Source organism: Spermophilus citellus (assembly GCF_964194105.1).
Source record: "Spermophilus citellus genome assembly, chromosome: 1".
NCBI classification, from domain to species: Eukaryota; Metazoa; Chordata; class Mammalia; order Rodentia; family Sciuridae; genus Spermophilus; species Spermophilus citellus.
In genome coordinates this window covers 116,504,205-116,516,309 of record NC_138182.1, presented here as the reverse complement: position 1 = coordinate 116,516,309, position 12,105 = coordinate 116,504,205, and the positions used below count along the sequence as shown (strand labels likewise).

Here is a 12,105-nt window from a genome sequence, read left to right as displayed (position 1 = left end):
GTTTGGCTTCCTCCTTAGAGGAGGCTAAATTATTTCACCAAAATTTCCATGTTAACGCTTTAACACTGCGCAGGCGTTTTTCCATTTCGAGAGCAGATGCTCGGCAGATAGTATTACACTGTCCCCATTGTGTCACGTTTCTTCATCCCCCTACTTATGGAGTGAACCCACGGGGATTGAAACCATTGGTTGTCTGGCAAATGGATGTGACACACATACCTGACTTTGGTAACCTCAAGTATGTCCATGTTTCTGTTGACACGTTCTCCGGAATTATTCATGCTTCTGCTTTATCAGGAGAAAAGGCACGTAATGTCATTACTCATTGCCTGGAGGCCTGGGCGGCGTGGGGTGCGCCCACGTCCCTTAAGACTGATAATGGACCTGCTTATACTGGCAGACAATTTACGTCCTTTTGTTCTACTATGAGAGTACAACTTACTCATGGTTTGCCTTACAATCCTCAAGGGCAAGGCATTGTTGAACGTGCTCATCGCACCTTAAAGGAAACTTTACAAAAACAAAAAGGGGGAATAGGAGCTGAACATACTCCTAAAGAACGCCTGTCCTTAGCTCTCTTTACCATTAATTTTTTGAATTTGGATATTCATGGTCGCTCTGCGGCCGATAGACATGTGTCCCCTCAGCCCTCTGTGATTGGCTATGTTAAGTGGAAAGATGTTCTTACGGGCCAATGGAACGGCCCTGACCCCGTGCTGACATGGGCACGAGGATCTGTATGTGTTTTTCCTCAGGATCGCACGGAACCATTGTGGGTCCCTGAACGCCTGACAAGAAGAGTCTTGGCGCCAGCTACTCAGCAACAAGAATTACCACGGCAATCCCGCGATGAGGATCTTCATTCTGCTGAGTGCTCTGGCTCTGGTGCTGATGCCGATGACGCAGACGACACCAATGCAGTGGTGGGCAGTGGCACGGGCTTGGCCAATGCCGATGCCGGTTCATGGTAATTCTAGTGTCCTTCCCACTCTTTTTTCTACCTCATGTGAGATGTCTGCTCCCTGTGCCTCTCCTAGAGGGGACGTGGAAAGCATTTTCAATCAGTCTCAAGTTAATCTCACAGGAGTTTTTTGTTTTAGCCTTGGGAACGCTCATTGTATCAGTCTTAAGACCAAGAATTTGACTAACTGGGAGGATCCATTGCGGTCCAGTCAGGTCTCAGGGAGCATTCTCAGTGCTGTATTGAGCCAAGTAGTCTCGGGGGAACAATCTGGCTCAGGAACCCCTGCAAGTAGCTCTGCTTTAAACATAACTACCTTGGCTATTATCTCTGAGGTACTAATCCCAGTGCCTCCTTCTTCTAATAATCTTTATAATGCCACTCATTTTAAGGCCTCTCCTTACTGTACCCCTAATCTCGGTTTCCCCCCAACATTCACGCCTTGTCAGGATCATTCTTGGGAGAAACGTCAAGTTGCTAAAGGTTTCTCCTTTTCCCCCTCTCTTAAGAGGCATGTTTACAACTTTAACAACAGTGCCAACTCCTCTACAGGAGCGGGTTGGTTCTGGTTTCAATGGCTGATTTCCAACAACAAGGGGGCTTCAGCTGATATTTCTGCATTGGCTCGATTGCTGGGGGCCAAAAGTTGGCTGGCTAATGTTTCTGGCACTGTTTACGAGAGTGAGCGAGGTAATAGACTCACATCTGTTTCGTTCAACTCTCTGTTGGATAATGCCACATTGCCCCCTGCAGCGGTTTGTGTTCAATCCCCGTTCTTACTCCTTTTGGCTAATGACACCTCGTCAGAGATGCTGGATTGTTCTAATGTTACCTGTCTCTTAGCTGAATGTTGGGATGGTTCCTCGACTGTGGCAGTGGTTATGAAAATTCCAACTTTTGTCCCAATCCCAGTCACTGCGGACCCTGACAAATTCCCCATTGTTGAGCTACTTAGAGTCCGCAGGGATTTTGGAATCACGGCTGCTATAGTGACAGCCGTGGCGGTATCTGCTGCTGCAGCGGTCGCGGCCGGAGTGGCCATGGCCAATCAAGTGCAGACTGCTGCCACTGTTAATCAAGTTGTTCAACAAACTTCCACCATACTTGAATCCCAAAATGCAATTAATCAACATATTTTGTCAGGGATTTTAGCTGCCAACCAAAGAATAGATTTACTCCAAGCTCAGGTAGAAGAATTGGCTGACCTAGTGCTTTTGGGCTGTGTTGACCAACGTGCACATTTATGTATAACCTCTGTCAGATTTAATGATTCCAGGAATGCTTCCCGTATCATTGGCGAATACTTGGCCGGAAATTGGTCCATGGCAGCGGAAGACCTGATCCAGTCTCAACTAACCCAGATAGCTGTCTTGAATAGTACCCATATCGATCCCATAACTTTGGGTCAATTCACCGATTGGATATCTTCTGCCTTTTCCTTTTTTAAAGAGTGGGTGGGGGTAGGCATTTTTGGTGCAATGTTTTGTTTCGGTATGGTTCTCTGCTTGTGGTTTCTCTGTCGCCTCAAGGCCCGCAATGCTCATGATAAGGCTATGATCATACAAGCTCTTAGAAAATGGCAACTCACCTCAAGTTTGGCTTGCGCAAATTAAACAGTAAATCTTTGACATGGTCGTTGCACCCCAAGTTTTACGGACATTGCACTGGGAACGACATGTCTCTTCTTGCTATTCTCTTAGTGTTGGAAAGCCCTTGCACTCTGCCGGCTTTACTGCCATTGCACACAGATGGGTTTCCACACTAGTGCTTTTCTATCGCTTTAGGACCCGTGCCTTTCTTTTAGGGTGTTACCAACTTGTTTGTCGTTGTATTTCTAAACAGCCACAGTTCAGCCTTGGCTATCCCCCTTCGTCCACCATCGTCACGATACAGGATGCGAGGCAAGGCACTGCACTTGAGTGATCCTTGGAGTGGACCTCAAGGAGAGCATGTCCTATTGCATGCGGGTTAGACGCGTCCACGCCCCGTCCCACGGAAAAAGTGTCGGCTGATATGGCCTCAGATCTGGGGAAGGCGCCTCCTTGGGGCTGAGCCATACTATGCAGCCCTTTCTGCACAGTGGGATAGGACCTCTACTCTCGCCTGTATTGTTTTTAGAAAACAAAAGGGGGAACTGTGGTGAGCCGCTTCGGCGGACTGTGGTCGCCATTACAAGATGGCGCTGGCCTCGTTGTGGTCTGTGACAAACAACTCCTTATTTGGGAGAGTTGGCGCATGGTTCTTTAACACCCTATGAGAAAGCTCCACGTGGCAGCTTTGCATTGGGCCTTGGGATACTTTATTAAGGCTGGGAGGGGCTTCCGGGGGTAGTAGAAGAAAGTTCGAGGATCCGAATAAACGGCTGAAAGAAGATTCCTGGTGTTGCGTCTTCCTTGCGGGCAAGGGGGTCGCGACAGCTCACCTTGACCAGATAACAACCCTTCTGAAACCTCAGCAGCACCTCATAAATTCTGATGTTGGGATCTGAATTTATTCCCTACTTTGTATTTTTCTTTTTTTATTGGTTGTTCAAAACATTACAAAGCTCTTGACATATCATATTTCATACATTAGATTCAAGTGGGTTATGAACTCCCATTTTTACCCCAATTGCAGATTGCAGAATCACATCCATTACACATCCACATTTTTACATAATGCCTTATTAGTAACTGTTGTATTCTGCTACCTTTCCTATCCTCTACTATCCCCCCTCCCCTCCCCTCCCATCTTCTCTCTCTACCCCATCTACTGTAATTCATTTCTCTCCTTGTTTATTTTTCCATTCCCCTCACAACCTCTTATATGTAATTTTGTATAACAACGAGGGTCTCCCTCCATTTCCATGCAATTTCTCTTTTCTCTCTCTTTCCCTCCCACCTTATGTCTCTGTTTAATGTTAATCTTTTCTTCCTGCTCTTCCTCCCTGCTCTGTTCATAGTTGCTCTCATTATATCAAAGAACACATTTGGTATTTGTGTTTTAGGGATTGGCTAGCTTCACTAAGCGTAATCTGCTCTAGTGCCATCCATTTCCCTGCAAATTCCATGATTTTGTCATTTTTTAGTACTGCATAATACTCCATGGTGTATAAATGCCACATTTTTTTATCCATTCATCTATTGAAGGGCATCTGGGTTGGGTCCACAGTCTAGCTATTGTGAATATCATGTCATGCAGATCACTGACCTGCTATCTGCCTTTGTATTATGCTTGTCAAAATCTTGTTAACTATAAGTTCTCAAGATACCTCCCCTTTGCAACTTTTTGTGCTATAAAACCTTGTTCCTGAAGAGCTGGGGGGCTGCTTTCTAGCCAACGTTAAGAGAGACAGCCACTGATCAGCTCTCTTTGTGTACACAAATACAAGTTTGCTTTAATTGATTTAAAATTGGAGTCAGTGGTCTTTTCTTTGCATCAGGGTTCAACACAGGGACAGTCATGCTCACTTCTTCCTGGGGTTGAACTCTTCACATACTCTTCCTGTAGCCCCCAGGACCTACTTGTCCTCAGGCTGTAGGTGATGTGATTGCACATTGGGAGTGATAATGGTGTAGAAGACAGCTAGATTCTCATCCTGTGCTGATAAGCCAAGACTCCTGGGCCTGAAGAAGCCAGAATTAGATAGGCAGATAAGCAAGGATCAGATCCAGAGAATGGAGAGATTGAAATGGTAATTCCTTCAGAGCCCTTCCCCCTCCTCTTATCAATTACCTGCCTCTGCTCCAACCTATTGCTAGGGTAACCTGTCCAAGGAATTGTCACTCCATACAGGGAGTTGTTAATTACACCCCCTTCCTGACTGAATCCCTCCTCCCTGGCCCCTCCAGCCCACCTGTTCCCACTTTAAGATTATAGCTATCTCAAGGAATCTGCAAGCTAGGACAGGAAAGAGTAACCCCACAGGAAAATACCCTCTACCTCAGACCACAAGGCAACTCAGAGACTACCTAGGAATACTGGATACTATAGGCTTTAGATTTCTGGGAATGGGGAAATGGCTAAGCCTTTTTTTTACAGTCTCATTAAAGGAACTCTACACCAAGTAACCACTGCCCTGATATGGGAACCAAAACATTGTAAAAGTTTTCAGACATTGAAAAGGGGACTTACTTCAAGACACTGTGCTCAACTTACCTATGAAGCAAAATTTAACCTGTTTGTCACTGAGAGAGGAGAAATAGCCCTAGGAATGTCACACAAGAGAATGGACCTACTCAACAGAAAGTAGCTTATCTCAGTAAGAAGCTTAACATAGTAGCTTTGGTCTCAAAAATAATGGAAAATAAGGTATCATAATTTTTGACATCCAGACCTGTGGGTTACCAACTAGCAAAAATGGTTAAAATGTCTTGGGCATGAGGTTTCTGCTCAGAACAGTGGTTTTCCTGAGCTCTTTTCAGATCTTAGCCAGGACTTACATTGAAATGTAAATGGAAGAAGACTGCAGGTTTAGTAGGAGACTAATCTGAAGCCCAAGGGGGGGGGGGAATGTCTTTTACCTGAACTTTTACTAGACTAAACCAAAAAGTTAATTGTACAGTAATTTACTAAAATTGTTACCAGCCGTGTCTTTTTTTTTTTTTTTTTTTTAGGTAGGAGTCTTGATTTTTCTTAGATTCTGTATTTTTTTAGCTCATAATTTTGATTCTACAAACCTAAAATAAAGTTTTTCTGATCAGTCCTATATTTTATTCAACCAAAGAGGTTTTTAAAAAATTATTTATTCATTTATTTAAACATTTATAACATCACCATGGAGATTCACCTTGGGAAAGCTACAAGGCCTTCACTTTTGGTTGTGTGCATACTGTGTATTGTGTTTTCTGTCCACATGTGTGTGCATCCATACATTATGAATAGATAAATAAGGAGTGCTCATAAATTTTAAAAAAAGGATCCAAATACCTTAATTCACATGATTTAAGAAGGTTCAGTTTAGATTGGGTAAACAAATAAAAGTAAAGATATCTTTGAAATTACTTAACCCACAAGTCTCTCTAGTTGTTCAAGGAACTAATAAAGTATTGATATTTATAAAAGTTAAATATCCATTGTTTCTGGGACTTTTCTTCAACAAGGGAGAGATGGCTAATACTGGTCAATACACTTGTCTTATATTTTGGTAAAAATAAGTAAGTTAATTTTGAGTTGGGATTTCTCATAAATGTGTTTGTTAGACATCTGATTAATTTACAAGGTTACAATGTAAACTATTGAATTATAACATCAAGTTCTCTTAAGTCCTTAAATTCCATTGAGTAGCATTATTGGTGTTTTTACAAATTGAAAAATAAGAAAAGAGTTTAAAATTGCTTTGTCATCACTGAAAACAAGGTTACTAACAGTTTAAAATCGCAACAGATATAATTCTATATAAGGGAAAATTGTGTATGTTTTCATAACATGGTAAACAGTTGTGATTCTGTTTACAAAGGGGCCCAAAAATTTCAACTGCGTTTTTAATTAGAGTACTGTAAATAACATAAAGTATTTCTTCTCATTAAAATGGAGTCTAAATTTAGAAATTTACAAGGATTGTTTCAAAATGTGAACAGAAAAGGGGGTTAACAGATGGGAAAGAGATATTAAAAGGTTCTAGATATGAAAACTTTATTCAATAGAAGGAAAAGTAGGTGTTTTGGGGTAAGAAAGTCATCATTTGATGAAATAAAGAAAAAGAGTTAAAGTAAGTGATAAAGAACATCTGTGTAAATAAAGAGCAAATTTCAACAAGTTTGTATGATACTAAGTTGGTTATTTACATATATGGAACAATAATTCAAAGCTATTTAAGTTTTTTCCCTAAGGTCAAATGTTAATACACTAAAGATTAATCTATATGTTAAAGTACAAGAAATTTCTTAAAACATTAATTTCCTAACATGGTGTCTGTTAAGTTTTATTTTTTTAGAACATCTAATTTTAAAGAAATTAAGATTTATACAACTGTGGTTAAACAACTGTTATTTTGGAATATTGCATTTTTACAAAGTCTAGATTTTTCTTTAAAAGTTAACAGTTAATATAAAAACATCAATGCAATTGTAGTGCTATTACTCCTCTTTGTATATTAACTGTGTTCATATCTTCCAGATATACAAGTGTTTAATGTAGAAGAATTAAATATATATATATATATATATATATATATATATATATATATATATATATTTAATTAACACAAGCTTGATATATATATATCAAGCTTGTGTTCTCCAAATTAAAGTTGTATGGTAATTTTAGACTTATAAGGATTACAAATTTTATTGGGGATTTATTTATAACACTTACTGATCCATAACTGGACTTGTTAACTTTTACACTGGTGTAAAATTTCAATATATTTTGAAGTAAATGAGAGACTAATCAATAAAAGCATTTGCTACTTCTCTACAAAAAAGGTTAAAAGCTCTCAGCTTTTCTTTAATTTACTTTTAAATGTAATTTATTATGCTAGCTAAAATTCATGTGGACTCAAAAAACAATATATGTAAACTTTATAAAATGATATTTAAGACGCAAAAATCAGCTTCAAAACTACAACACTTTACTTAAGATTTATGAAGAGCCCAACCTTACCTGAGATAAGGCTCTGCCCACCCACCTTATTACACAGCAGAATGACTCCAAAGTAGGCCACACTTCAGTTAATTGAAATTGTGTTAAAAGAATTGATTTTTGTTGTAAGAATTACTGTGGTCTCAAACAGGAGATTGTTAGATCATGCACCAGTGATCAAAATGAAGCAGATTAAAGGCAGCTGAACAAGGTTTTATTGAGATTCACTCCTGGGCAAGACCCTCCAATTCAACAGAGCAGGTCTGGGGGAATCATGCCCAGCCTCAGTCAGATTGGAATTTTATTGAGCATAGGGCAGGAAGGGAGGAATTGGGACAGGAAAGAGAGGTTGTTCAAGTCCCTTGTCCTCCTGGGGTTGGTTAAGGAATCTTGCTGAGATCTGTGTCCTTCCAGGATTGATCAGGAGACCCTGCTGATTGACAGGTGGTCATATCAGGCATCATCACTGCGTGTCTATTGGCATCTGATTGGTTGTTCTTTCACACACACAGGTTGCCTGATGCTTTTGTTCCCTTAGCCACCTCAAATTGACCTAAAAAGGATATAATGTATAACTCAGCAAAAATTCAAGGTAGCTATTACATCAACTAAATATGTTTTTACGTTTGTGAATTTCATTTTGCATTCTCTTTATAAATGGTGTAAATGTTGCCTTTTAATATTTTGCAGAGGTATTGCTTCAAGAACACACAACCTGGATTAATTTAAGATAATAAACCACACCCACAGGACACATAAGAAAATACAGACCCCAATTAATAAAAGGGGTCAATGACTGTAAGATTATAGACATTGAAGTTAAAGCCCAGTACTCTTACTTTAAGATGGGTGAAACTGACTTGCTGGATGTTTAAGATGAGGACTTAAAAATTAGAGTTAAATTAAAAGGGCCAAGAAATCCAATATTTGTCTCTTGCATTCTAAATCAGTCTGAATCCAGAGAACAAGGGAACTTCTCTGAAGAGCTTTGCAACTCTGGGCCACACAACCTCCTGATCAGGGAGATTAATGTGACCACTGGAGAACAAAAAGCCAATTGGTGCACTTGCTATGAAGAGGAGGAGGGTCATTGGAGAAGGTAGACATCTATGATACTTCCAAGAGAACTCACATAGTCAGCAAGAATGTGAACCATTCTAGCACAAATGGCACTAACAGAGATAAGAGGCTGCTCTCAAGATTCACAATAGTGACTCCCATGGAAACTCACCTGACTCTTAACAGTAGATCGGAAGTCAATTTTGACCAGCATGATTTTGAATACTTAGCAAAAACAGTTAAACTAAAACACAGCCATTTCTTGGCATTAAAAAAAAAGAAAGAAAGTTAAATGTAACTTAAGATATATACACTTGTGTTACCCCCAAGAATAAGTAAAACTTGAAGCTACAAAAGATTATAAGAGATTCTTAGGAAGAATGCCTGATAACTATCACGAGAAATTACCAGAGTCAGAAGTTTTTAATTAGTTTAAGGCCTATATTTATTCCTAACCTACACAGGTAAGCTTAATAGATCCCTTTATTTCTGTTACTTAGGGATAGTATGATTATCTAGCGCTAAGTAACAGAAATAAAGAGATCTCTACTAAACATAGAAGTCATACAAGTAGAAAGACTTTACAAAATTAAATGACATTAAGTAACTTAACTACGTCTTAAAAGGGTAAACCTCTGTGACATTAAAAGTTAAATGTTGTGCTTTAATTCCTGATAACAGACAATGTTAAAGATTTACATTCCCAAATAAAGGCCTTGTTCTCTCCAGTCTAGTTATGGAGACAACCTAACCCTCAAACCTCTGGGTGAAAGACATTCTATTATTTTCATAATATTCATTGACATGTTCTAGATGTTGCAACATTTATTTTGTATTAATCTCATTTTAGTACTCATGTCTTTTTGTTTATCTTTTATAGAAGCACCTGCCCTGAAATAACTTTACAAACTAGTCTTCCCCAAACAGACTTCAATTCAACCTGACTTGTAAAAGGAAACTTCAAACTGCTTGCGGCATCTCACATTGTCCCTCTCAGCTCAAAGCAGCCAGATGATCATTGTCCCTTTTCCTCACAGCAGTAAGAAGTTTCTAAAATTAGAGGGGAAAATGAAGCCAGAATTCGGAATATAGGCAAGAGTCAGATATACAGGATGGAGGAATTGAAATGTTAATTCCCACAGAGCCCTTTATCCAACCTTATCAAGAACCTGACCCTGCTTCAACCTATTGCTAAGGTAACCTATCCCAGAAATTGTCACTCCCTACAGGGAGTTACTAATTACATACCCTTCTTGCCCAGATCACTCTTCCATGGCCCCTCCAGACTGGCTTCCCACCTTTTGGCCATCCCACCAAGCATTTCCTGGGCCTAGTCACATACACAATAAGGAAAAAGGGGAAGAGAGTAGAACAAAGGAAGCCTAAGACACATAAAAAGGAAAAACACCCTTACTTCTTGCCATACCAGGATACCAGCTATAGCCCCCTTCTCCCTCCTGGAGAAGTCTGTTACCCCCTTTTTAAGTAAACCCTGCTTTATATTCTTGTCTTGGAGCGCTTCTCTAATGTTATAGTTCAACATGTGAAGGAGCAGAACTCATCACTTATAACTGGCAGTATCACTGAGATAAGTGTAAGCAAAAGGTGTATGGTAGAGTGCCACCAGAGTTAAATGTGTGGCACACGTGGTGAAGTCCTTTCTCCTTCCCTCTTTTGAGTGCATATGGAAGACAGCAAAAAGGATCCATCCACAGGACACAGTGATGCCAAGGAAAGGAACAAGGAGAAACAGGCTTGTGCTCATAAACACCATGTGTCATAGACCCAGGTGTCCCCACAGGCCAGGGGCAACATGGCAGGAACTTCACAGAAGAAATGATTGATGACCCTGGACCTGCAGTAAGGAAGATGAAGGGCATAAAATCATCTTCCCATGCATCATGTTACTCACATGTATAGGATGGTGGAGGGGAAAACAGATGGCCACAAAGTGGTCATAGGCTATGGAGGCCAGGATTAAATCTTCTGAGCTGGCCATGGTCCAGAATAAGAAGCTTTGCACACCAAAGCCTAGGAAAGAGATGCTCTTCTGGCCAGAGAGGAAGTTGATGGCCATCTTGGGGACCGTAGAGGAGATATACATCAGGTCCATGAGGGAGAGCTGGCTGAGGAGAAAGTACATGGGGGTGTGGAGCCGGGGTCCAAGAAGATGAGGGCAGTCATCCCTGAGTTCCCCAAACAGGTGAGAACAAACACAGAGAGGATCAGGAGCAAGAGAAGTAGGCCAGTTTGGTTTTGGGGTAACAACCCCAACAAAATGAAATCATTAGAAGTTTGGTTCTCTTTCTCCATAAAAATGCACTGCTTGAATAAAAATGAATTTAAAAAACTAAGTAATAAATATGACAAAATAAGAGAATAAAGGAAATTTAGTTTATTAGCATTTGTTTAGAACAAATGGTTAATCCTACAGAGCTTTTGTTAAATGAATTTTTATATAAGTATCTGTATGACTCAGATAACAAATGTGTAATAGTAGCTTATATGATTTTATCTCTTTCCCCATTTTTAATTGGTGTGTTACAGTTGTACAGAATGTACAGTTGTACATTTGTTGTTAAATATTTGTTTAAACACATAGTATAACCATAGGATATGGCTGATATCACTCCCTAGAACTTCTCCCTGCCCTCTCTGCCTCTCTACCCTTGGTCCCTTTCTTCTACTGATCTCCCTATGATTTTTATTAGATTCCCATTCATTCCTCTTTCATTTCCTTTTCCTTCTATACCTTCCACATATGAGAGAAAACATATGACTTTTGAACTTCTCAGTTTTTTTTTCTCTTCACATAATGGTCTCCAGAGCTATCCATTTTCCTTCAATTGACATAGGTTATTTATTCTAAGGATGAATAAAAGTATATTTTTATTTGTATATGTATATTTTATTTGCTTATTTTTATTTGTATATGTACCACATTTTCTTTATCCATTCACCCATTGATGGAAACTAAGGCTGGTTCTATAGTTTGAGAATTGTGAATTGTACTGCCATAAACCTGGGTATGCATGTATCATAGTAGTATAAAGACTTTAATTTTTCAGGCTAAATACCAAGTAGTGGAACAGCTGAGTCATATGGTGTAGTTCCATGCCTATCCTTTTGAGGAACATCCATACTGATTTCCATTGTGTTTTACTAATTTATAATCCCCAAATATGAAAGTTTTCCTTTTCTGCCACATCTTCTCTATCATTTATTATTATTTATATTCTTGATGACTGTAATTTTGAGTGGCATGATGTAAAAGATCACAGTGTAGTTTTGAATTGCATTTTTCTAATTGTTAATGATACAGAATAGAGGACACAGAGACAAAGACAGACACCTATAGTCATTCAATCCCTGACAAAGATGCCAAAAACATACATTGGAAATAAGACAGGTTTTTTTAAAAACTGGTGATAGAAAAACTTATTATTCATATGTAGAAAAATAAATCTTTATCCCTCACAGTACTTGAAAGTGAACCCAAAATGAATTTAAGACCTAGGAATCAG

At 39.4% G+C, this 12,105-nt stretch overlaps 1 pseudogene across 1 annotated transcript; it reads right to left on the bottom strand.

Annotated features, from left to right (window-relative positions):
• Nucleotides 1–10,142: 10,142 nt before the first annotated feature.
• Nucleotides 10,143–10,894, bottom strand: LOC308647048 (olfactory receptor 2L13-like; annotated as a pseudogene). Its single transcript has one exon. The product of its transcript is annotated as an olfactory receptor 2L13-like (transcript).
• Between the last annotated feature and the right edge of the window lie 1,211 nt (nucleotides 10,895–12,105).